The following is a 27,146-nucleotide window of genomic DNA, read 5'->3' as shown; positions in this document are numbered from 1 at the left end:
AAAGAATCGCTTTCTTCATCTTTGAGTGGTCTTGTTCAACTATTGCACGACGAGCAATGACTAATGAAACTGGCGTATTTGGCAGACATATTTGATAAACTGAATGTAATTTGCAAGTCATTGCAAGGAAGAAACACAAATACTTTTACAGTAAACGAAAAAATCTCTTCTCTTAGAAAGAAACTTGTCTTCTGGATAGAATGTGTTGAGCAGAAACCGTACCAATGTTTTACTCTTTTAAACGAGTTTCTGGAAAAAAATGAGTTGCAAGTAACCTCAGATGTTAAAAAATGCATTTACGAACATTTGATGGCCCTCGAAAAATCTCTGGAAGAGTATTTTCCTGAAAAAAACCTGCATGACATTGACTGGGTACAGAATCCATTCCTAGTTCACAGGACACCGTCGACTCTTACAGCAACAGAGAACGAGGCTTTGATTGATATCATGTGTTCTTCTTCCTTACAACAAAAGTTTAATTCAGAAAAAACTAAACTGGATGAGTTTTGGATTTGACTTAAAAACGAATATCCAGAAGTCGTCGAGAAGGCTATCACAGTTTTGTTACCGTTTGTGACCACTTACCGATGTGAAACTGGTTTTTCGGCTTACGCTTACACAAAAAACAAATACAGAAACAGACTGGATGCAGCTCCAGATCTTCGTATTCAGCTGTCTGACATAAAGCCTGATTTCAATGCTATTTTAACAAAAAATGTAAAAAGATATCACTCTTCACATTGAATTAAGTTTTACCCAAAACTTTTGATCTTTCTTTTCATGGTAAACATGAAAGTATTCAAACTACAAGTTTAGCTTTTTCTTATAAAAATAGGGTTCCGCCTAGAAAAGTATGATCGATAAGGGTTCCGGGGCGAAAAACAATTGGGAAACGCTGGATTAGAGTGTTTAGTATGTACGCACCATAGTAACCAGCAACCACGACGTTATCACGACTCGCATAACTTAGAAGTCTTCCAGATTCCAGTTATAACTGGAATGTTACCATCATTCAACATTTCACAGATGTTTCAACGTTCCTTCACTTGACTCTCAACTTTTTGACCGATCAAATTCTGACACGTGTTTGTGACATCTATAAAAACTTATTTTCGTCGGACAATTTTAAGTGAATAATCTAACAACTCTGGGTTAATATTTTAAATTAAGTATTTAAAAATGTGTCTTAAATTGCGAATTTAGATATAAGGGAAAAGGTAATTTAAATACATTTTAGTTCTACAAAAAAATATTGTTTTTTAACAAAAACAAAAGCTATGCTTGCTTTACACAATACCTGATTCCACCAACAAAAAAAAAAAAAAATTATTAAATTAAATTTTTAAATATAGCACCTACCGTTGATAAGCACATTCAAAAATTGCATTGGTAATACCAATCAATCTCATACCGGAGGAAAATAATTTCCCTCAGAGCCTATGTCATCTTTGGGGATGCTGTGTGGAGGGTCCTTATAAGGAAAGGAAAGATAGGAAGTCCAGGGAAATCAAAGGGTATGACGGGTGAGTAGGAATCTGGAGGTCAGTATGTCCAGGAGTGATGTGAAATTGTGAAAGGGAATTAGAAATAATATATTTATATATAAATATAATTTTAAACAACTAGATACACTAAAAATGTCAGTAATTGATATTTTACATTATATACCTACCTAGTTATTTCACTTTATATAGATGTAGGCATGTAGTTATTTTACTTTATATAGATGTAGGCATGTAGTTATTTCACTTTGTATAGATGTAGACATATAGTTATTTCACTTTGTATAGATGTAGACATGTAGTTATTTCACTTTATATAGATGTAGGCATGTAGTTATTTCACTTTATATAGATGTAGGCATGTAGTTATTTTACTTTATTTAGATGTAGGCATGTAGTTATTTATTTTATATAGATGTAGGCATGTAGTTATTTTACTTTATATAGATGTAGCCATGTAGTTATTTCACTTTATATAGATGTAGGCATGTAGTTATTTTACTTTATATAGATGTAGCCATGTAGTTATTTCACTTTGTATAGATGTAGACATGTAGTTATTTCACTTTATATAGATGTAGGCATGTAGTTATTTCACTTTATATAGATGTAGGCATGTAGTTATTTCACTTTATATAGATGTAGGCATGTAGTTATTTTACTTTATATAGATGTAGGCATGTAGTTATTTTACTTTATATAGATGTAGGCATGTAGTTATTTTACTTTATATAGATGAAGGCATGTAGTTATTTCACTTTGTATGGACATGTTGTTATTTCACTTTATATAGATGTAGGCATGTAGTTATTTCACTTTATATAGATATAGGCATGTAGTTATTTTACTTTATATAGGTGTATGCATGAAGTTATTTCACTTTATATAGATGTAGGCATGTAGTTATTTTACTTTATATGGGTGTAGGCATGAAGTTATTTCACTTTATATAGATGTAGACATGTAGTTATTTCACTTTTGGAGAAATTATAATTTATTTATTTATTTATTGACGCCCTATTGGGCTTTTAAGTACATAAAATTACAAATTTCATTTTTGACAACAGTATAAAACAAACAATAGAAAATCGAAATAAAATATAATGATTTCTCATACATTATTTACATTTAAAAAGTGGTGGGCTAATTTGGCTTTAAAGTATTGAAGTTTAAATTAAATATGTCAGCGACATCACTTAATTACAAACTACATTCTATAACACTTAAAGCAGGTAAATATATTAATTTTTAGAAAATATGAATTAGCCATTTCGTAGACATATAGAGTATAAGGATAAAAAAAAGAAACAGTTCGTTTTGCGCAGATATTTCTCTTTGTCAAAACGCTCCTAAATAAGGATAAACAATGAGGATAAATAATCCTCATTGTTTATCGCCACTTAAAGTTGTCTTATTATTGATTCAAAGTTATTCCCCTTAAAACTGTCAATAATTGGGTACTGCACTTTCTAAATATGGATTTGTTGAGTTTATTCAGCTTTGCGAGAACAAATATTCTCTTTGCTCACTTCCCCGCCACTGTTGACTTGCTTTCAAAAAATTCGAAACACTTATTTAAATCCATTTTAAAGCAATTCGAACGATCCACTTTAATGATAACAAGAACCAATGTTTGACAACGATGGAAGATTTAATTTGTAAAGCATTCAACCGATACAATTTGAACTACATGGCAACTTCAACAAACTATTTAAAGCAACTATTTTAATTGGCATAACTACACAACAATCGACAAGTTAATTTGTTGTTTAGTCTACGAAATGTAAATTCTTTGTTGCTGCAATGAAATAATCAATTATTAGTGCATTTATTGCATCATTGAATGATTATAGGCTTGGTCACTGACCGACTGACAGAATTATAATAATAATTTGGCCGATTAACATAGGACCATAAACTGGTTGAAACTGGATTTATAATACAGAGCGAATTATGCCACACATTTATTCCAGCTGTATTTCTCAGAAATGCTCTTTTCACTTTATCTTCGGTCTTCCTCAAGGAAGTTTCCTTTTGGTGTTCTTCTTCTTATGTCGCTCCATTTTCCCTGGTGAATATGGCTCCTAAACTCCTTGTGGTTCTGCGCTGCGTGGAGAGCCATGGACACCTACGCCAGTGATACTTGGTCACTGAAGCCAGCGCATTGGTGACCTTCAACTGCTTCTTCTGACTTCCCGTTTGCCAGTGACTCTGTTCTCTATTTCTCCAAGTTGGAGTCTTATAGTAAGTAAGTTAAAGTAAGGAGTACCTTAAAATGCGTTGTAGGCAGACAGTCGAAAGACTACATCTTCAAGAATGGACTCATATATGCAGCTAGCTGTTTATAGAATCTTGAGCATTTATCTCCAGCACCACATTTCCAGAGTGTCCATGTTTCCACGTCATATTGTTGTCTCATTTTGTTGGTCTTTTTTGTGCCTCTGTCACTGCATATATTTAGCAGTTTGCTCATAGCGTCCTTTGTCATGCAAATTCTTATTTTCTCTTCTGATTCACAGCTTCCTGATCATGACTTGTAGACGAGCCTAGCTCTTTGAATTCGTTCACCCTTTCTAAATCTGTGTCCTATAGTCTGGAATTCTATCCACAAGGTTAGACCATCGCAGTCTTTGGAACTTACAGTGATTTCATGCCCAATTTGTTTTTTGATCTTGATTAATTTTATTTCTGGTGGTTCCATTTCTACCATAGAATCGGCCAATGAATTGATCACTTAAGAAATTTTATTCTAGTCTTCGGGAATTAAGCCTTATTTTTATAATGGTGTTTTCTCAAATTAGATTTCTGATTTTTTACAATAATTGATTGTAATGAAGTTGTGTTTTGTGACATTTATTAGAATCTAAAGTACAACAAAAGGAAACAACCTGGTGATGACCGAGGATAAAGTGACATGAGCATTTCAATACATTTATTAGAATCTAAAGTTGACGATAGGCAGATAATATTTAAGTATTCATATTTACGTGTTTGTAAGGCAGATGTTTCTGCTATCGTGGTACGAGAACACGCCGTCAGATGGAATGCAGGAAAACACTTCTTCTTCTTGACATATAAATTTATTAATTCACAATATATTTGCAGAGGATCTTATTTTCCTCTGCTAAAACTTAAACTGAAAGAAATAAAGGTCTAGTTTCCTCTATTCTTCAGTTTTCCCTAGGTTTACATAAACCTAGTAATTATCTCACGACTGACTGCCTAGGTACGCATGTACCTACCAGTTATATCAATACTAGCTCCTGCGTAGGTACGTCTGTACCTACCAGTTATAGCAACACTCTAATACTGTCCTTCTTCTGGGAGGTATCTGTATTTAAACTAAATTCTGAAGGACATTTTACCAAAATAAAGATGTTCCACCCGCTCGTTGGCAAACAACATTCTTAACATAAAATAAAATGCACTAAACTATTCTTAATGATACAAACGTGGCTTAAACAATACAAATATTTTAAAGGGATTATTTTAAGGGACATGAAACTTTATTTGGGGTTTTTATTACTATGGGACAGGGGTGGGAAAGGTATTGGCAAATATTTTTAGGCATAATGGTTTAACTAGGGTCATCATAAAATAGAAAGCGAACAGCTCTATTTGAAAACTGCCGCTGCTTGCAGTAAAATGTCACTAATTCTTAAATCATAAATGATACACAAACAAGACAATATCTTTATAAAAATACCAGGCCAATGAATTGTTTTATTGTAGGGTCGAATCTGCAAATGTGGGAAACTACACTAAACTTGAAAATACGAACTGTGGGAACTGGCTTGAAGGTTAAACTTTACTGAGCAATATGTAATAGTCGCATTCTGGAAGATACATACCTCCTCCCGTGAAGGTACTTCACAAAATAGGCTAAGAATGCGACTGTTATCTTTATTAGGTACCTACTGCATGTCTACGAAAATTACCAGTTAAATTTATTAAAATGTCTAAAATACAAATATTTATGCTGCTTTTAAAACTAGAAATTCCGTGGAATATGTAAATCTTATGACTAAAAATTTTGTAGTAGGTAATGTCTTTAAACAAGAAATTCCGTAAAAAATGTAACTCTTATGACTAAAAATTGTGTAGTAGGTAATGTCTTAAAACTAGAAATTCCGTAAAAAATGTAAATCTTATGACTAAAATTGTGTAGTAGGTAATGTCTTAAAACTAGAAATTCCGTAAAAAATGTAAATCTTATGACTAAAAATTGTGTAGTAGGTAATGTCTTAAAACTAGAAATTCCGTAAAAAATGTATATCTTACTGACTGACTAAATGGTTGTAGTAGGTAATTTCGCATTCACCTCCACCCTTAAACCCGCCTTGAGCATGTATGTATGTAATATCTAGTATTAATTTCTTCGCACTTTCTACTGAATTTACACTATCTAAATAGTCGTTCATGTAATGTTTTGTTTTTATTGCTTTGACGGCCTGGGGATACTGAGATAAAAATTGATCCGCGTTTTTATTTTTTACGAATTGCGCCGAACAAGGTGATGATTTTGCGCCAAAAATTATAAGAAGGGAAGAAACCGCGTCACGCGCCTCTCCTTTTAACGCTTTTTGTAATGTATATAAATTTTTGCTGTCAGATACTTTTAAGAAGTCTGTGGTATGATGGAATATTAATTTGAACGCAATCCATTCAATTGGATTGCCGTTAAATGTAGGAAGATCATTAACTTTGGGCCTGGTATTATATAAAGATATTGCCTTACCAATTGATTCCGCGAGACGTTCTTCAGTTATAGCAGGTGTTGGTCCCTGGAATCGGCCCTGCGACTCTGGCCACTGTTGCCCGTCGCGTTGCTCTGCTAAGTTGAATGGCTGCACTGATGTAGGCAGCTCCCAGCAGCTACTGCTTGGCTGCTGATGCTGCGTCAACTGCAGCTGAAGAGATTGCCCTACCAAGGGCTGCTGATGTGATGTTCCTCTGGGTGGGAGTACCTCATACCGCCCGCCCTGCTGCTGCTGCTCCAACCGCTGTTCCAATTGCAGCGGATGAGCCCGCTCTACCCGAGGTTCCATTTGCGACGGGAGAGTCTGCCCTGCCAAGGGCTGCTGCTCTGAGGATCCTTTTGGTGGGAGTAACGCGTACCGCCCACCCTTGTGCTGTTCCAACCGCTGTTCCAATTGCAGCGGATGAGCCTGCTCTACCCGAGGCTCCATTTGCGACGGGAGAGTCTGCCCTGCCAAGGGCTGCTGCTCTGAGGATCCTTTTTGTGGGAGTAATGTGTACCGCCCACCCTTGTGCTGCTCCAACCGCTGTTCCAATTGCAGCGGATGAGCCTGCTCTACCCGAGGCTCCATTTGCGACGGGAGAGTCTGCCCTGCCAAGGGCTGCTGCTCTGAGGATCCTTTTTGTGGGAGTAATGTGTACCGCCCATCATGGAGCAGTTCCTGTTGCTGCTCCATTTGAACTCGAAGAGGCTGTTCATCGTGATCTCCAAGTTCTGATGATGAACTGTGATGTGACTGGTCCACCCAGTCATTGACTCTATCCTCGAGAGTCCGTTGCGAAGTCCTCGATGCAGCTTCTAAAATGAGCGCCGCATGTTGCTCCTCTGCTTCCAGGACTGACATTGCTGCAGCCATCTTTGCTTCAGAAGCCTTTGCTTCCGCGGCCATCTTTGCTTCAGCCATCTCCGTAAGTAGGCGGGCCTTTTGTCTCGTGATGTGCACCTTGGTTGCTGAAGCTTTTATTTGAGCCTCCATCCAGCTCCTGCTAGTTCCCGCCTTGCTGCCGAAGACAGATGACGTCTTTGAGTGTTGTCCCGCTTCCATGATGCTGCTGTTCCCGATGCGGCTCGAAGGACCATATGTTTCTGCTATCGTGGTACGAGAACACGCCGTCAGATGGAATGCAGGAAAACACTTCTTCTTCTTGACATATAAATTTATTAATTCACAATATAATTGCAGAGGATCTTATTTTCCTCTGCTAAAACTTAAACTGAAAGAAATAAAGGTCTAGTTTCCTCTATTCTTCAGTTTTCCCTAGGTTTACATAAACCTAGTAATTATCTCACGGCTGACTGCCTAGGTACGCATGTACCTACCAGTTATAGCAACACTCTAATACTGTGCTTCTTCTGGGAGGTATCTGTATTTAAACTAAATTCTGAAGGACATTTTACCAAAATAAAGATGTTCCACCCGCTCGTTGGCAAACAACATTCTTAACATAAAATAAAATGCACTAAACTATTCTTAATGATACAAACGTGGCTTAAACAATACAAATATTTTAAAGGGATTATTTTAAGGGACATGAAACTTTATTTGGGGTTTTTATTACTATGGGACAGGGGTGGGAAAGGTATTGGCAAATATTTTTAGGCATAATGGTTTAACTAGGGTCATCATAAAATAGAAAGCGAACAGCTCTATTTGAAAACTGCCGCTGCTTGCAGTAAAATGTCACTAATTCTTAAATCATAAATGATACACAAACAAGACAATATCTTTATAAAAATACCAGGCCAATGAATTGTTTTATTGTAGGGTCGAATCTGCAAATGTGGGAAACTACACTAAACTTGAAAATACGAACTGTGGGAACTGGCTTGAAGGTTAAACTTTACTGAGCAATATGTAATAGTCGCATTCTGGAAGATACAGCAGATGTTCAAATCACCGGAAAGTTAAAACTGATAGATATTTGTTGTGGGCGTATCTTTGTGACCGAAACAAACTCAATTATTATCATAAATTATCATTATAATAAAATAAAAATAAAAATAAAATAAGAGAAATTGATCTTTACTTGATGTACACAAGCGGAACACCCGTTCACAGTTGATGTTGGCTTCGTGAGAACGGGCCGCTTCTACGACACTTTTTTGTGTAAGACGGCTAGAATGTGGAACGAGCTACCGGCATCTGTTGTCCCTCCTTCATATAATCCGGGCCTCTTCAAGACCCGCAGTAATGAATACCTTCCTACAGCCCCTACCTTAAGCCGCCTCACAAAGCTTCCGAACCGGGGGGGGGTGACATAGCTCCACATCCATTACACTGTACAGACAGGGGCGCTCCTTTTAGGTGTCGCATAATAAAAAACATTTTGAAATACTGAATTTTTTTCTTGAACAAAAAATCAATTCCATTGACATAGACCCATATGTATATACATGCGCTAGGATTTGAAATATCTTATATAAATTTGTGACGCCAGTTTTATTTCAAATCTATACAGATTACATTTCTAGATATTATCAATGTGTAGAGTGTATTCAAATGAATACACTCAACCCCCTCAGGCATATTAAACTAGCCACAACAAGTCAATAAAGGCAGGGCACTTTTAGATCATGTGATCACGGGTTCGATCTCGTTCGATGTTCTATTCAGTTAATTGCCTTGTGCACGCAGTTTCAAATTTAAATTCATAGCAGTGGCGTGGGGCGTGGACGGAAGACCCACGAAATTAAAAGTAAAATTACCGTAAACAAAATGATCGGATACAAAATGTTTAATCAAATGATTGTAACTCTCAAACGATCGTAAGCAAAATTATCGTGAGCAAAATTATAGTAAGCAATTAATAAACAAATGATTGTAAGCATGTAGATACGATCATTTACGATCAATTGCGCTTACGATTAAATGATAATTACGATATTTTTGCTAACGAGTTAACAGTTGAACAATATAATTTCCTTGTGTGTACTTACATAATATATATTTGACTGGTCCAGACCGGTCGGTGGCCGAGTTGACATCGCGTTTGGGTCCCACCCAGGCGTATTGTGTTCAATTCCTCGGCTGGCTAAGTCCTCAATCACAACACAAGCAACATTTTTAGCTTACTGTGGTAGTAGTAGGAGATTTTCAAATATTGTCAGGTTACTCGTAACCCGGGAATGTTTGTCTTTCTTTATAAAAAAAAAAATATGTATTTTAATTACGGACATTTTGAAAATTGGACTGTACTTGTTACGAAAATTCTGAAAACTTTACACAGCTCTTACATGTAGAATAATGTTTTTTTCTGAAAATATTAGCAACTTGTTCGCATGTGACCTGGAAAGGTGCCCAAAATTAAATAACACAAGGCGACAGGCACATCAAAATAGAATATCAGAGACACCTTGACTTTTCTCAAATGCGGGCGGTTTAATATTTTTGGCAATTTACGAAAAATCAATAATACTACCTGCGAATACACCTTTAATCGTGCGCTTGGTTCGTTAAGTATCGCAAACCTAACCTAATTGTTTTACCATAGTGGAAAAAGAAAAAATCCTATTTTAAAATCACCAAAAAAACCTACAGTCAATAAATTTTTTGGTTTTTGGTTAATCAATTTATTTCCCCAATAACAGAAAATAAAACGGTTTTGCTTTGAAATTTTTAAAATCTGTTTTACCGTAGGTACGCTGCTGTTCGCTGAATTTCACAGTACAGAACCGCTTCTAAATAGAATTATGTTGTTTTTTTTATGTTACACAATTCTAAGCAATATTTTTAAATTTTAAATGCAAATTGTGTTAATTGCTTCACTAGTTTTACGAATTGTACGATCCATTATATTATTATTGTTTAAGTAGCTGACAATTTTAATTGGATGCAAAACAATATTAAAGATAAACGGAATATATGTTATAATCTACGCTTCACGGACGGTGCTAATTTATTTATTTTAGGATAACACACTTTTGGAAGTTATGCATTAAAATAATAAGATCAATTATTTGTTTGCGCATGGACATACCTGATATTAATATGAATAAAAACTAAAAACTGTCCGTATAAAAACTCCATTCTTTCAGGAGAGGCATACAAAAACAAAATTGGGTTGAATCACCCATACACACCTATCTAAATTTCTTTAGTTTGGCAACATAGATATTGGTTTGATCCGCGATGAGCATTGTATTATTTCCCTCTCAGTAATGAATAACAATGTGGTTATCGTTACATCTGGATTAATCATTTAATGAATCGATTAATTCAACAAACCATAAATAGCTCGAAGCACAGTAAATTACAGTATTTCCATATAATTTATAAATCAGAAATCTAGTAGGCCTGTTAATTTAGTGATTTAACGTTTCATTCCTCAACTTCTTAACAACTTTCTCAATGAAACTCAAAGACAATATTGAAAAACAATAACTCTGTATTTCTTTTATTATCTAGGCTGTGTTGATATAGGCGGCCGAAAAGACACACAAATCATGCAGATGTTATATAGTAGATACGTACCTAGATTCTGTTTTCCTCGAACTCGAACGTAAATCCTCCTATAAATTTGACCATCAATCAATAAACAGAAATACGAACACATAAGAAAAAGAGGTCGATTTGAAATTCAAATCACGTAAACGCTAACAAATTAAAATGCCCACGTAATTTATGCGCCCGGTGCAAGGTCACACATAGCACAGCCTCTACAGCGGCCCTGTGCTAAATGGAATCCGAAACGTTCTTGGCAAAATGTTTCGCGAAAAAAGTCCACATGCGTGTTTCGTAGTTCGGCGGGTAAGCATCGCCGCTCGGTTATTTGTGGTTATGTTACTCTAATAATAATGGGAGTGAAAACAGTAAGGAAATATTGATCTGTAAACAAACTGTGGTTTGTTAGAACTCGCCGCGGGTTTTCCTAATTTGGTGATTGTATTATCGTAATTAAATTTTAAGTATGTGTAATTGTTAAAGTAGAGTCTTTTTATGTGGAACTTCATTTCAACTGAATAACTTAACGAAAAAACTATTTTCGTCGGGAGAGATGGTAAAATTCAATTTTAATTCAAAATTCCCTTCTGCTCGAGCGATTAGAGTCATATAATATATACATTTATTCATTTGCCATATAATATAAGTATACATATATTCATTTGCCATATAATATATGCATATATATTCATTTGCCACATAATATATACATATATTCATTTTTCATATAATATATAGGCACATATTATATTCATTTGCCATATAATAAATACATTTGCCATATAATTTAATCAATACCATTCTTCAAAATATTAATAAAGAAACATATAAAGCTGCTGACTGTGGTTTAAAGCCAATGAATCCACATATATTTCACCGCTTATCACATATTTTTTAGGTTCTATAAATTTGGCACATTATCGAAGGTGATACCTCAAAAATTTTGTTGCAAGGCATATAACGATTCCTTTGCCGCCATTTTGGATTTTTTAGTATGGAATTAAATCTGAACACGTATAAATTACTTAACTAACCCAAACTAAGAACCTAATAAAATATTTTGTGCTGGTAACAGTAACAGTACCTAATTGTAGAAACAACGTGTACTTTCCGTTATCTGTGCCTACAAGTGTGGCGGTTAGCTTAGGTTACAACCAGTGGCGGCTCGTGACCTAAAATGGTGAACTAGAGTGCTAATATTACCAAAAGTGGAATTATTGTAACTGAAAACGGTTTTTTATTTTTTTTCGAAAATTCGATTTTTTGTATGAAGATTTTCAGGAAATTTCAGTTTAGCCGTGCGCTGCACGGATTTCCTGAAAATTTTCATACAAAAAATCGAATTTTCGAAAAAAAGTAAAAAATCGTTTTCAGCTACAACAACATCAATAATGCCATTTGTTGTAACTTAGCACTCTAGTACAGCCAAAAGTCACAAGCCGCCGCTGGTTACAACCCAATTTGTTGACGTACATTTTTTAATGTTTTTTATAAATATTAAAAAGAAATCGACACCAAACATTTTCATACAGATTCGGAAAAATAAATAGATTTATTTGTGTTGGGTTCTGTCCACTTTGCGTTGGTACGCACTGGATTGCGTTTATTGTGTTTACGACAATGAATGTAGCGTATTTTTAATCAATATTTTCATTTTGTTTTGTATTCGCGTGGCTCATCTTATGACTCACTTGTATATTATTAGTATGTGTTTGTGTGTGATAAAAAAGCTCGGTTTGTTGTCTTATAACGGGATCATTGAAATGCAAACAAACAAAGACTTTCAAAGACCGCAAAGTAAGACTTTCTAGGGGTGGCAACACAAATCGGGTGACATTGAATATTTATTTATTTAGTTTACTGGTTTGGACTTACATTCGAAGAGCTGGTTAAAAGAACTTAATAATAAATGGATAATATCTGTTTTGAACGAATATCTTAAAAGGAAGCTAAAAGCCAAAAATGTGTATATTCTTGGTGTACCTTATATTGTAGTTAATAGGCATTAAAATCGCTTGACAAACGGAGTCTAGAAACGTTCGATTTCAAGCACAAACTGGTTTTTATTTATTTTGTAAATAATTTTTTAAGAAAGCATAAAGTTAATCAAGTGAAACTGTCACAGATAATCTATAATACTGTATTTTTAAATGTTGTTTCCTTTCGCGTTCATACATTTCTTTTGATAAAATTTTTTTTTTTACTAGTTTGCATTGATATTTTTTATTGAGTAATTTATGTTTTTATTTGAATTCTACTCAAGCGAAGCGATAGGAAAACCTTCAATTTAACTAAAGCAATTTTTTTGGTATTCATAATGTACACCATTTTGTTAAAAAGATTAATCAAAATAGTGATTTAACATTAAGCTTCGCCTTAAGAGACCTGCGCAGTCTTTTTCGTACCAAACATAATTTTGGATTTGAAGTCAAAATACACAACCAAACGGAATATTAAAACAATCTAAATGTAGGTATGTCAAACATCTAGTATGTGAGCTATTTTATTTATGTTAAATATATATTATAATATGAAAAAATAATAAAAAAATATATTTAATTATTATTTACATATAATGTACACCATTTTGTTATAAAGATTAATCAAAATAGTGATTTAGCATTAAGCTTCGCCTTAAGAGACCTGCGTACCAAACATAATTTTCTATTTGAAGTCAAAATACACAACCAAACGGAATATTAAAACAATCTAAATGTAGGTATGTCAAACATCTAGTATGTGAGCTATTTTATTTATGTTAAATATATATTATAATATTAAAAATAATAAAAAAATATATTTACATATTAACTACAAACTATATGATTTTGACAGCTTCGTGAAATTCAGAATAACGTAAAGTATGATTTTGAATTCATGATTTTACTGTAAATGTGATTTTAATTTTGTTCGTTTTTTGGTGTTGGGAAGTGAGTTAGCTAAGAGCTTTACAGATGCACTCATAGAGGGCAGTGCAAAGAGCTTGCTTGGAAGTCCGCAAGATGGCAGCTAGTAGCCAGTAGTCGCTAGGGCCAGTTAGGCTGCTTCCAGACAAACATGGTGTTTGCAGATCTCATTTAGCCAGCTCCTAGTTAGATCGACCATCCAAGTCACTCTTGTAATATGCGAAGTATTGAATAAATCCCTGATTTAATATAAAGAAATTATTCTCTAAAATCTCCTTCCACGACGTGTTGAAGAATTGTTTGTGGGAACACAACAGTTGGTGAAAAAATTCATAAAGAAGACGATATTTTGTTCTAATTAGTTAATCTATAATTTACTTATTAAATGTACTTGTCACATATATCAAATATTTGATTTATTATGCCTTTTTTGATTTTTCAAACAGATTTACAGTTTTTTTTCTTGCAAACCATTTTATTATTAATCTCAAAAACGATAATATATGATGTTTACTGGTCTAGTATTTGCAGTACCGACATAATCTTATGTTATGGGTAATTAACTTGAGTAATTAATATATTATTTTGTGGTTAATTTAAAAGACACTTTAAAAGTTATTTAAAATCATGAAAAGAGATCTAGGTGCAATAGGTTAGGTTAAGTTTATAGGCTCTTACATCACTTTTAATGACTTTATATCACTTTTCAAAAAGTGTGTTGAATTGTCACTGCCGCATGCCGTGAGTTTCCATAGAACCAATTACCTATTATAAAAATTTAAATCACGACTCGAATTTGTAAACAAAATAATTTTTACTGACGGCAACTGTCGACACAATCATTTCGTGTAATTAATTAATTAGAATAATTAGTGTTCTGTGAATTTGCGTTCAAATTGATATTATTATTTTGATATTGAAACTCGTTTTGTCGCAACTTTGCACTTTAATACGCGGGGACCGAGTTTAATCGAAATTAAATAAATAATATTATTTACAAACAATATATTACTAAATCGCTTTGGTTTTTCTTTGTGTCAATTGTCAATTTGGCAATACAATGTAATACAAAGAACATCGGAAAAACATAATCTGCAACCCACAATAATGCATGCGTATTTATTGGGAAATCATACACCTGTGTTATCATTAAAACATTTATAAGTTCCGCTAGCGTTAATTTATTTTCTTCTGGGTTGTAAATAACGATAATGATCAGTGACATAAAACAAAACAGTATTTTTTTACTTCAGTGAGTGCGATTAAATTATATTCAGCTTTTTAAAATCAATATTGAAACAAACCATGTAATTATTATGCAGATTTTCTAGCTTCTATTAGTTCTCCGATCTCTAATACTTTCTCATTCTTACTAATCATGGCGAGGGATGCTATTTCGTCGCATTAATTTGTAGACTGCGTAACTCCAAATTTTTCGAAAATACGTTTTTAATGCCATCTGGTGTTAAAATTAGACCCGCATCGACTAGTAAAACTCGAAAATTAAAAAAAAAATTAACCTTTTAGATAAACACAAATTAGAAAACTGCGTAAAATTATGGTGCCATTTTTACTCGCGAATACTTCGTAACTCCTTAATTCAGTATTGGCCGGTGAGCCGTGCACGCTTGTTATGTTTTTGACTGAGGAAATTTATTTACGGTGTAATAGTTTTACCGTGAAATTAACTGAGATAAGTTGATTAATCAATTTTGAACATTTTATAACCTTAATTTTAATTGTGAAGTCACGAATAGTGTTTTGTATCTGTAGTCTAAACTGACGTCTTCTGCACCGTGTGACTCTCTGCCGTAGCTCTCCTGTTTTATGTGCCTCTGCGGTTTCGTTCAACGCTTTTACAGTGGTACCTGCTTATCACAACACGCCCTCCTGATGTCATCATCACTAAACGAATTGATTTAACTAACCCGGAGCCCTTCGCGTCCTACCTAATAGGTCCTTGTTCTGTGATTATCTCATCTTCAAGGTCACCATCTCTTTGCAAGTGGATCTCCTCCTGATGCATATCCGGATCCGGTTCTTCACTGTCCTCTTCAAACAAACCCAAAATATTTACGGTGGAACGTGCGGCAATTCCATCTGGTCTCTCCTCAGACACAGTCCGTTCTCTGTCAGGCATCTTCCGCGGGTCAAGCACATGTCTTGGTATGCCATCTACTTCGATGTTGTTGACTGAAGTAAGTCCTGTCACCCTTCCATGCACGATGTGCATCTCCCATCTACTGGCTTAACCGCAAGAAGATCGCCCACTTAGAGCTCAGTCAATACTTCCTCTTCTATATTCACTTGCGCAGAAGGGTGTCTCCACGAGTAAGAGTGAACTATACTAGACAGCGCAATACCTCGATCATCCTGACTTTTTGCAGCCAAATATTGTACCGAAACACTGCCTGCAGGGGATCGCTTCCACTTCTGGCTGCAGTTCTCTTTATTGTTTGATGATGTCTTTCAACTATACCGTTTCCAGCTGGTCGGTATGCCGCGCGAAATCTTTGACGAACATTCCATCTCTTACACTTATCTGTAACACTGTAGGAAAAAAATGCAGTACCATTGTCCATGAGAACTACTTTGTGCGGGCCTCTTTCCCGAAACACTTCTTCCAAATGTCTGATAATCGAAGCTGCATTATCTGACTCGATTTCCCGCCACACGGCAAATCTACTTGGACCGCAATCGATAAATGTGAGTAAACATTTCCTACCGAAATGAGTAACATCAACTGCCAAGCGACTCCAGGTTGTCACAACATTAAGATTACCCGCTTCATGGGATGATGGTGGAGGGTCAATTGTCCTGCATTGTACGCAGGAACGCACGCATCTATCGACGTCCTTTCTCCTCGCCTCGGGATCGACCAGCCGGGCAAGATGAAGCGTTCACTTTACTCCAAAGTGATGCTGAGCATGAAGAGTTTCTTCGCTTAAAGCACATGTTTGTTCACCAGTTCCACTTTCAAGTCTCTCCCACCTGTCTTCATACTCTGAGGAGTCTCTTTCACAACGTTTCCTGTCATGGCTACTCTTTGCCCGGGTCTTGCAAACCCTAGTAAGTACATCAGTTTTATTTCTACAGGACAACAAGGGTGATCGACAATGTCAGATCAAATTCTTCTACAATCTCCTTCATCAACCCCAAGCGTCACTTAACGAGCATCTCTGACCCGACTACTCCCGGTCAGTGTAGATCTCACCCAGCACAAAACCGTCGCCGACTCTGTAATGACCTCCAGAGTTTGAAGATTTCACTTGAGAGTCAGATTTAATCCCTTAAGGAAGGAAAAGTACCAGCATTTACAAGACTTAAAACAGACATTAGAAAAGGATTATCACTCCTTTAACGATAACCTTCCGCATCATTAAAATCATTAAAATGCATCTAAATAGACTGCCTCGACATATACATACATTGTTGTGTTTTATTTTGTGAATGTAAAATTCCTATCTCCCAAATTTTCCGCTAGGTTGTTCATAAAACTGTTCGCAGAAAAGTATGTATCTTTTGTAAAATACGTATCTCCATTCTCGGTTTTTACGTAAACTTCGTAACTCCGATTTGAAATAGAAAGCCTTAACTTACAAAAGTTTAATGATTGAAAATAAATTTCCAAATATATTATATGTTCGAAACATAAATAAAAAGAATAAGCCGTCTTTCATTTTTTTTCACTACGAGGTTTTTTGTGCCTCCTGTAAAATTTTACATTTGGGAGTTACGCATTCTACGAATTAATGCGACGATTTGTTAGTTTATCACGGTTCCATGATAACTCGTCAAAATGACAATTCAACACACTTATAATATATAGTTTTATAAATTTATGAAAGTGATGTAAACTAGGTTAAATAGGTTACATGTGGAACTATTTATCCACGTTATTATCCACGTTTCCTTTAGGAGGACCGATATACACGTAACCTGTTTTTCAGTGAACCTATATACGTAACCTGTTCCTTAGTGAACCTATACACATAACCTGTTCCTCAGTGAACCTATACACGTAAACTATTCTTCAGTGAACCTATACACGTAACCTATTCTTCAGTGAACCTATACACGTAACCTATTCTTCAGTGAACCTATACACGTAACCTGTTCCTCAGTGAACCTATAGGTACAAGTGATCTGTTCTTTAGTGAACTTATACACGTAACCTATTCCTCAGTGAACCTATACACGTAACCTGTTCCTCAGTGAACCTATACACGTAACCTATTCTTCAGTGAACCTATACACGTAACCTATTCTTCAGTGAACCTATACACTTAACCTGTTCCTCAGTGAACCTATAGGTACAAGTAATCTGTTCTTTAGTGAACTTATACACGTAAACTGTTCCTCAGTGAACCTATACAAGTAATCTGTTCTTCAGTGAACTTATACGCGTAACCTATTCCTCAGTGAACCTATAACGTAACCTGTTCCTCAGTGAACCTATACAAGTAATCTGTTCTTCAGTGAACTTATACACGTAACCTATTCCTCAGTGAAGCTATACACGTAACCTGTTCCTCAGTGAACCTATACACGTAACCTGTTGGGTATGATTTGAGATTTTCGCGGCCATAAGTATTATAGTGATTTGTTTTAGGGTATTATGCCGTGTTTCACTACCTCCTTCTTTAGCCAACGTTTCGGACAGCATTGCAGTGTCCATCATCAGGGCAGATGCGTTTTCACGTAACCTGTTCCTCGGTGAACCTATAAAGTGGTTATAAAAGTTTATTCCACTTTCTTACTACAGGTTTTTCCAATAAGAGGTGTTATTTTGATTTATTATAAAAAGGAAGGTATGCCGTTAATAGTGAAAAATAATATCAGTCAAATGACCACCACGACCACGCCTACAGGACCATATCCTTTTCATAATATTTTCCATAACCTAATCGCAAAGTGGCTGCCTTATGTCCTCGATAGCGTCACGAATTCCATCTTCGAGGTGAATTCCATCGACGCTGGGCTGTTGGCGTAGACCTTCTCTTTCACGTGGCCCCAAAGGAAGAAGTCGCAAGGTGTTAAATCACAAGATCTCGGTGGCCAATTGTGATCACCCCTTCGAGAGATAGCGATAGATACTTTTCCCATAAAATATCAACGCTTGTGTGGCACGTAGCGCCGTCTTGTTGAAAGTAAACGATGTCCAGATCAATGCCATCCAATTACGGCCATAAAAAATCATTAATCATCTCTCGATAGCTCTTTGAATATCAAAATAACACCTCTTATTGGAAAACCCTGTATTATATAACTATAAATACCTGTCATACTTACAAAATTGGTTTAACCCAAAATAAAGACATTTTGTATTCACCGTTACAATATTGCACTTATTTAATAATCCTTTTATAATACAATAGCAGAATCAAAATATTACATTTTGAACGGAGGGATAGCTACATTTATTAGTAGTCGAGGTTATTACTCCTATTTAAGTAGAGTTGTTCTAAAAGGAATTAAAACGTAGTAAAACCTCTGCGTCATTTGATTCGAGACATCATGCGTCATAGTTCAATCCTACGCACCCCGACAACCTTGAACTGCGGTGGCTGTGGTGGCGCCTTACCCTACGTAGACGTCGCGACGCTTCGGGCGTCAAGAAGCTCGCGCTGTTTCTTTTGTCTGGAAGTTCTAACTGGTCTGGAAGGTTAACGTTACTATTTTAATATGTGCCTATCTAAATTGACATATCATGCAATATGGAGCCTTAAAATCGCCATTAAACTGACGGAGAACGAGGCAAGGTGACATAATATTGTTCATTGTTTCAAAAAAGGTCAGGGAGACTTTGACAGGCGACTTTGTGTGTAGTAATTTTAAAATTTCATTTAGTGAAAATCCGAGAGAATTTTTTTTTAATTTATTTAAGTCGTAAATATATATTACTCGCTTGTAAATATTTTTCAAAATGAACTTAATTCATAATAAATTGTTGTACTCGTCTGTATTCAGTTTAAGCACATTAAAACTAGTAAGCTCATCACAAATACTATCATTCGGTGTAAAACAATCCATTAACCCTTTCAGTACCGCACTTTTATTTCGACATTTAGACAATATTTTGTGGTTGATTGATTGATTGACCTTAAATAATTATTAGAAAATAATTAGAGTGTAATTTTTTTCTTCAAAAAAAAAATGTACACCCAAATTATCTTTTATTATTAATGGCCAGTTGTTCCGCAAATCTTAAAAAATAGCATAACTTGAATAGAACCTTTACAGAACTTGAAAATCAACTTTTAAATTTGATGAATTGTTCAAATTCTGTGAAACAAGCTTTCCTAACTAATTACATTTTTTCACATTTGATTTTTATTATTTTTAGGTCTCAACGTATTATTTTTTGTTAAATAAAAACAAAGCCATGAAAATGTTTAATTTTAAAATATATATTAGTATACAGTGTTTCATGCATAATATGTGAAGATAACATAAAAATAACCGAAAAGGGATCTTTTTACGGTATTAATTTGTCGCTGAAATGAAGATAGCAACGTAGCAGAAAAAATAGACGCCATGTTTCACAAAATCAATAGATATTATTTTTTATTCTTGATCCTGAGGAAAAACACTGGCATTGAAGGGGTTAACATTAAAATACAGACACTAGGAATTTTTTACATGTGAACACGTGAATAGCATTTATGTAATATTACTTGATATGGTTTCTACGATCACATGTTCTGGTGATAAGTGACGGTGATAAGGCTATGTAACTGAAACGAAGCCCAATAAATAGAATGCGTTTAAAATTATAGGTTTGGTTAATTCTGGAAGTTCATTTAGATAAACTTTTGTTACAATCTCTTTCAATTCATCCAATCCCATCACTACGCAATTTTCCAAACGTTTTCGACAGCATAACTTTAGTGTCTTTTCAATTTATCTCTGTAATATCCTGATTATCCCAGGGAAGGTAGATTAACTCTTGACAGGCCAAGATGCCAAACAACACGTCTGTAACCAAGTGGGTCTTCCGACGACCCAATGCATTTTTCTGTCTTATGGGCTTTTAAAGTATAGAAATCCCAATTATTCAGTCAGTTATTAATAATGGTAACTTATGTATTTGCACAGGAATACGTAATATACCAAGATGATATGTCAAGTATTTAAGCTAATATAAGGAGGATAGTAATTTTGGGTGCTACCTACTCCCCCACTTGGCTGCGGGATAGAAGAGGAAACTACAAGCCAAAAATGTGTATATTCTTAGTATACCTTATATCTTAGGTAATAGTCATTAAAATCGCTTGTCAAACGGAGTCTAGAAACGTTTTATTTCAAGCACAAAACTAGTTTTTATTTATTTTGTAAATTATTTTTTATGAAAGCAAAAAAGTTAATCAAGTGAAACTGTCACAGATAATCTTAGCTATAATACTGTATTTTTTATTGTTTCATTTCTGCGTTCATAGATTTCTTCTGAAAAAATATTTTTATTAGTAGTTTACATTTATATTTTTTATTGAGTAATTTATTTTTTATTTGTATTCTACTCAAGCGAAACGATAGGAAAACCTTCAATTTATCTAAAGCATATTTTTTGGTATTCATAATGTACACCAATTCTTTATAAAAATTACTCTAAATAGTGATTTGGCATTAAGCTTCGCCTTAAGAAGTACAGCTTTGATTGATAAAAATTATTTAAAAATGAACACGTTTCACAATGTTACAAACTTAAAGAAAAAACACACCCAACCTCTCACGCGTAACCCCAGAATTGCAATGACGACGCACACAGTGTGAACACATTCGCGCTCTCAATATTGCGTTCTCTATTTCAATATTTCAGATTCACATACACTACAATTACAATCATCAAAATTTGCATTCTGTAGAGAAAATTTAGGTTTAACACCATATGGTTCTAGTATCAAATGTTCAGCGAGCAGCCTTCAATGATATGACAGATTATAAATATGAACCGTGAAACAAATATTGTTTTAGAAAAATCCACATTTTTATCTGTACTGATAATATTATTTTATATGGTGTATCAAATGAGTGGGTAAATGTATTTTCCAGAGCTTTCGCAATAACATAAACAACACTAATCTTATTGCAAACTTATCAACATTATCTATATCAATAAAAATGTTAATGATTGTTGGTTCAAAATCATAAATCTTCGAATGTTCTTCTTTGATTGCTTTGAAATTTTGACACAACTTTTGCATTCGAATACTTGTGTATTTTTCTATACCTATATTATATAGATATCACCTGTGAGAGTTAAAAACATGTTTTTTTAAACAGCGGACGTAATCTATGGCACGTAAAATCAACACGCTCTATTGTTTCTCTCTTAAAAAAATAAAGTGACCTATGGTTGAGGTGTTAGTTATCCAATAAATGGTACCCAAACCCTCCTCCCAAATTCCAATACAAAAAATAAATCTTAACTTAAACAATATTTTAATTAAGTTAAATAATATTTTTAATCAGGGCTCCATGGATGGGTTGTGCAATGAAATGTAATCCATATTGACATAAAAAACATACAATAAAGTATAAAAAATAGTGGAAATAAACAACATTATACAACGAATAAAATGAATAGATAAAAATATATAATCTGCACCAAATATTCAAAAAAGGTTAAGAGTATTAAATACAAAAAGGTAGTTATATTACGATATATTATAAATAAACACTTTTTTAAGGTTATATTAGAAATTAAAAAAAATATAATAATTAACGTAGACAAGGGTCTCTAAGGCCCGGTAGAGCGGTTGATTTAAAGCTCGGCTCGGTTGGAATGCCGAGCTTAGCGCGACTTGGAACATTATCCGTACATATGAGCCTAGATATCAATAATATTACTTGTATTATTTATGATTTTAATAGAGGAATGTGCTTCATTTTTCTAAGTAAAACCAAATTACTGTCTATGTGAGTGGTATATCGGTGCTCTCTTCTGTCATCGGGAGATCGAGAGTTTTAAAAATGTCAAATGTCCTAGGCATTTTTTTGATAAAGTTCCCCACTTCAATCAACATAATGCTGAATTTTAAATAGTATTTTTTTGCTGGAGTCAATGAACTGTTCATAAAATAAACAAACCGCTGAAAACACTGTTTTGACGTTTAAAAATCCCTCTTATAATAAATACCTTACCAGGCTATTTGTCTATTTTAGATTGATTGTCAATTTATAACATCAACATCCCTCATCGCTCGATTAATATAATATTTCATACGGATAAAATCATGCAATTTACGTGTATTTCGGTTAGGCGGACGTACGTAATTCATCACGTATGCGTCATATTTGACATGTGTTACTGCTAACGCCTCGGCGTCTAAAATAGTAACTATTCTGCGGCTTACCAAGGCTTAAGCGGCCGACTTAGCTCACTTATATTTGAGTGGGGAATGTGACACATCGCGATGATATGGACCGACTGATATACCGGGCCTAGGTATGTCTAGGGTACCTATAACGAGGGGAAAACTTTAAACTACTTTTTTTGTACATTATTTTGGGAATGTAATATTTAAAGTTGTTACTTTGTTGACATGTAGGAATGATAATTGTCAGTTAAAAGCAGTCTTATGAAGTGTGCCGTATTTGGTTAAATTTAATAGATCATACATTATTTTGTTTATTTAAATTATTATTAATTAATTAAATAATATAGAAAGAATATGATTATTACAAGCAATTATCTTTGACAGTAGATGTGAGAAAGTAAGGATGTAAACGTAGAAGTGTACACTATAAAGGGTGGGAATTATTCAAGAAAATTAAAGTATATGAGTATCTTATTAATTATGTAAGACCTGGTTGTGTTACACAGAGTCATCAAAAACTCGATTGATAGTCCTGCCATCGTTGCCACTATTAAATTCCATGCGCCTACTAGGAATACCAGACAAAATATAACATTTTCTGCAATACATACACAATCATCTATCAGACACACTAACTAATCTTTAGGATGCATGATCTGGTCAGCAAGCTTGGGGGTGCTATTGATGTATTTATTGACTCTATTTATATAATTAAGCATAATCTATGTCAGCACTTTGTTGAATCCTACAAATAAGAGTAGCGTTGATAATGTAGTTTTATTGATTTCTCTTACATGTAGTATTGTTCTAGTTTCTTAATTTAATGTTACTGTTACATGTTTTAGTAATATTGTTTTATATTCAGTTTAAAAGTTTACTATTATATCGTACTTTAATTTTTTTAATATAAATTTCGATAGCTCACTTAATTCGCATTCTGTTTTTGAAATGCATATAAAATCCCAATTGAAAATTTTTGATAATAATAATTTTTAGGTCAATCAGTCATTGCCTCGATTCAGGGGGAGTTAGCATAATATTATCGTAATTATTATGCCGTGTTGCGCCAACGTTTCGGATAGCGTCATAGTGCCCATCATCAGGGCAGATACCGCCGATGTGATAGACACTGTAACGATATCCAAAACATAGGCTAAAGAAGTGGCAAGCGCAAGACGTCATAATAACCCAAAAATATACGAAATAATAAGTGCCAATATTGATCAAAGGACTGAATTTTTTGTTTAATGGATTAGCGTCCTACAGACAATAACACTTGACCTCTTTAACTTGTATCTTCCGAGCCGTTTCAATTAAAATTTACAAACCCGAGAGCCTATCGTTTATCATCAATTGAGAAATTAGTTCACAAGTTTAATTGATAGGTCGTCATTGATGTTATTACTGAAAAGTCAGAACGATCTTAAACACCCAAACCTAGACATGAACAAACGCACATGTATTTATAAATTAATGTTTCTTTGTTTTTGCCGTGTGCGGTCCTAATGTGCGTGTGATGAAAATTTCAGAGTGTTTTGAATGGTAGAAGAACTCGGGGACGCTAGAGAAAGACTTAATTCATAATCTCTGCACTGAAATGAGAAATGGAGTCGAATTAATTTATTAATTTTTATTTTTGGGTGGGTTTGAGTACCGCCGCTCCGGAAACTATTAAAACTTAACGCACCGCGTTTCACTGCGTAGTTTATGAGCGGAACATACGCGACAACGTTTTTATTTTTATTTTATTTGTTTGTGTTTCAAACTCATTGTATTGACAGGTAGATAGATCGGGTACCGCCGACAATAGAAAACACATGACCCCGCATCCATTTAGAACCCCTTGTTTACAAGTTTCCCGCTCCTTACCGCTTTGCGCAACAAAACGAGTAAACTCGTCTCCCGCGTCTTACTGTAATAGGCGTATGACGAGTTTTCTCGTTTCCCGCATTATTTATATAATTGCGTGCGATTTCTGTGGCGTATTTCAATGGTTCATGAAAAATATTCAAACAAAATTGACAACCGAAACCAACCTCGAATTTTCTAGGAAGGTCAAGCAAAATTCGATAAGATAATACGACGATATCTCTGCGGTATTCAGGTCAAACGCTTTTTGGAGTATGTTTTCTTATTTATATGTAATATACAAGTAAACACTGTTTTAAAAAAATTGGGTCAATATCAAACATGAATCAACAAAAGTTTACAAAAAAATATGTATCGATCGTAAGGAACTCAAGAGAAAAGATAGTATGACTTAAAAATTTGTGTATTAATATTGATCAGTATTTCTCAAAGTGTGCGATAACGCCCCCTCCCCCCCCCCCATGTGGGCGTTGGAGGCTTTCAGGGGGGGGCAGTATTAGGCTCAAATTAGGGGGTGTTAAGGAAATCTAGAGGTACTATGGCGGAAAAATTCTATCCATAAGAACCCGACAGAACCAAGCTGAATCAAATAATAATAGTTTGTTTTACTTCCTTATAACAAAACATTTTTATAACATAACTCTGTATTCGCCACTTAGGTTTTGTATTTACACTGGTGGTTAGTTTTTTTTAATTGTGTAGAACACGAATATTGGAATTATATCATTTATAAAACCGTCATTGGTTCCTCATTATCATCAAATCTGTATCGGACTATCGACTTCAGTTCGTGCCATGTTTTTGAGGCAATCAATAACTATAACAAGTTTTTGTTATCATCATTATCTTACTCGTTCTAACTTGAAATAAACTAAATCACCCAACTCAACCCTGGGTTATGGTCGGTTTTTCAACGATTTCTGATAGCATTCCCCTCGTCGTATTTGTGTAAATGTGGATTTAGTGCTGTAGCAATGTTGCTAACTAAAAATAGAAATAGGCTGCAAGTTGCAGAACGCGGCGACTTACGGCTTTTCTTAAGTGAATTAGAGCTTCACAGATTCACTCATAGAGGGCAGTGCAAAGAGCTTGCTTGGAAGTCCGCAAGATGGCAGCTAATAGCCAGTAGTCGCCAGGACCAGTTAGAATGCTCCCAGACAAACTTGGTGTTTTCAGATCTCATTTAGCCAGCTCCTAGTTAGGTCGACTATAGAGTCAACATTGTAATACGCGAAGTAATTATAAATTCCTGATTTAACACAAAGAACCTATTATTTAAAATCTCCTTCCACTACGAGTTGGAGAATTGTTTGTGGGAACAAAACAGTATGATTTGTATTTCCCCTCATTGAAACATTCTTTGATCTTATTTAATGATGCATTTTTAAAAATTATATTTGCAATAACTGTTTTTAAAATGCCCAACAGATGTTAATATAAATAGGTATGTTACGAATATGGTGTGCAAATTGGACGTTGGTCGAAATAAGTTTGAGAACCTGTGATATAGATGAAAAAAAGCTAAAAGTTTTATTATACGTAGAATTTTTAAAAAATCACTTAAGAGTGAATAAAACACCATGACATTAAAACACACCTGTTTGGTTGGCACGACTGAATCTGTTGATTCCGACGTCACGGGTGACATAACCAGTTCACAATTTCCACATTTCATTCTGATTTTGTATAGAGATTGAACCAATGAAACTTAGGTTTTGTTCACTTGAAATAACTTTTGTTCATCTGAAATAATCAATATTATGCGTGTAGTGACATTTTTTCTATCTCGCTTATTATGATGTTCTTCATATGCATAATAAATAGAGTAGGTTCACAGGGCCGACATATCGCGGTTGGATAAAGATAATTTCCCGTATCACCAAATCCCTGATTTTACGTATTAAAATTTAATATTTAGGAAAATAAATTTTATGAAAAAAACCCATTGAAAAGAGGATATCTATTAAAGAAATTATTAAATGGTGTACAGTGTTACATTGAGGAATTTATTCTATGACGGTGTATTGCGGATTTATTAAAAATCTTTTCAAATTATTGGTAATACGTTTAAAAACGGGATTGCAGGCCGCCTCCTGATAAACTTTTAGTAAATTTGTAATAATATCGGAACACGTGTGTACAATATTTGAACACACTGCGTTTGTCGTGATGATATATAATAATAAAATGCGGATATGTTAGGATTTTTATAAACACGTGTCGGACATTGTCACAATTTATTGGTATTTTACTAAAATTTTATCAGGAAACCTATCAATGAAAAGATAAACAGAAGAGATAAACATTGCCAGGTTATGAATAACCAGATAATATTTGTATGTCTCCTAC

At 34.5% G+C, this 27,146-nt stretch overlaps 1 protein-coding gene across 2 annotated transcripts in view; it reads left to right on the top strand.

Moving 5' to 3' along the window:
* Positions 1 to 3,577: 3,577 nt before the first annotated feature.
* LOC149419712 (organic cation transporter protein-like) overlaps positions 3,578 to 27,146 on the top strand; it is a 44,025-nt gene continuing 20,456 nt past the window's right edge. The window contains exon 1 of one of the 2 annotated variants that reach the window (XM_089636998.1): positions 3,578 to 3,746. The gene's annotated coding sequence lies outside the window, so the exon portion shown is untranslated. Of the gene's footprint in view, positions 3,747 to 11,200; positions 11,259 to 27,146 lie in introns of those variants that run through there. The other variant, XM_089636999.1, reaches the window with a different exon arrangement.

This window comes from Hesperophylax consimilis, chromosome 11, assembly GCF_061612785.1.
Source record: "Hesperophylax consimilis isolate HC1 chromosome 11, BYU_Hcon_1.0, whole genome shotgun sequence".
Lineage (NCBI taxonomy): Eukaryota > Metazoa > Arthropoda > Insecta > Trichoptera > Limnephilidae > Hesperophylax > Hesperophylax consimilis.
This window is presented reverse-complemented; position numbering and strand designations above follow the sequence as displayed.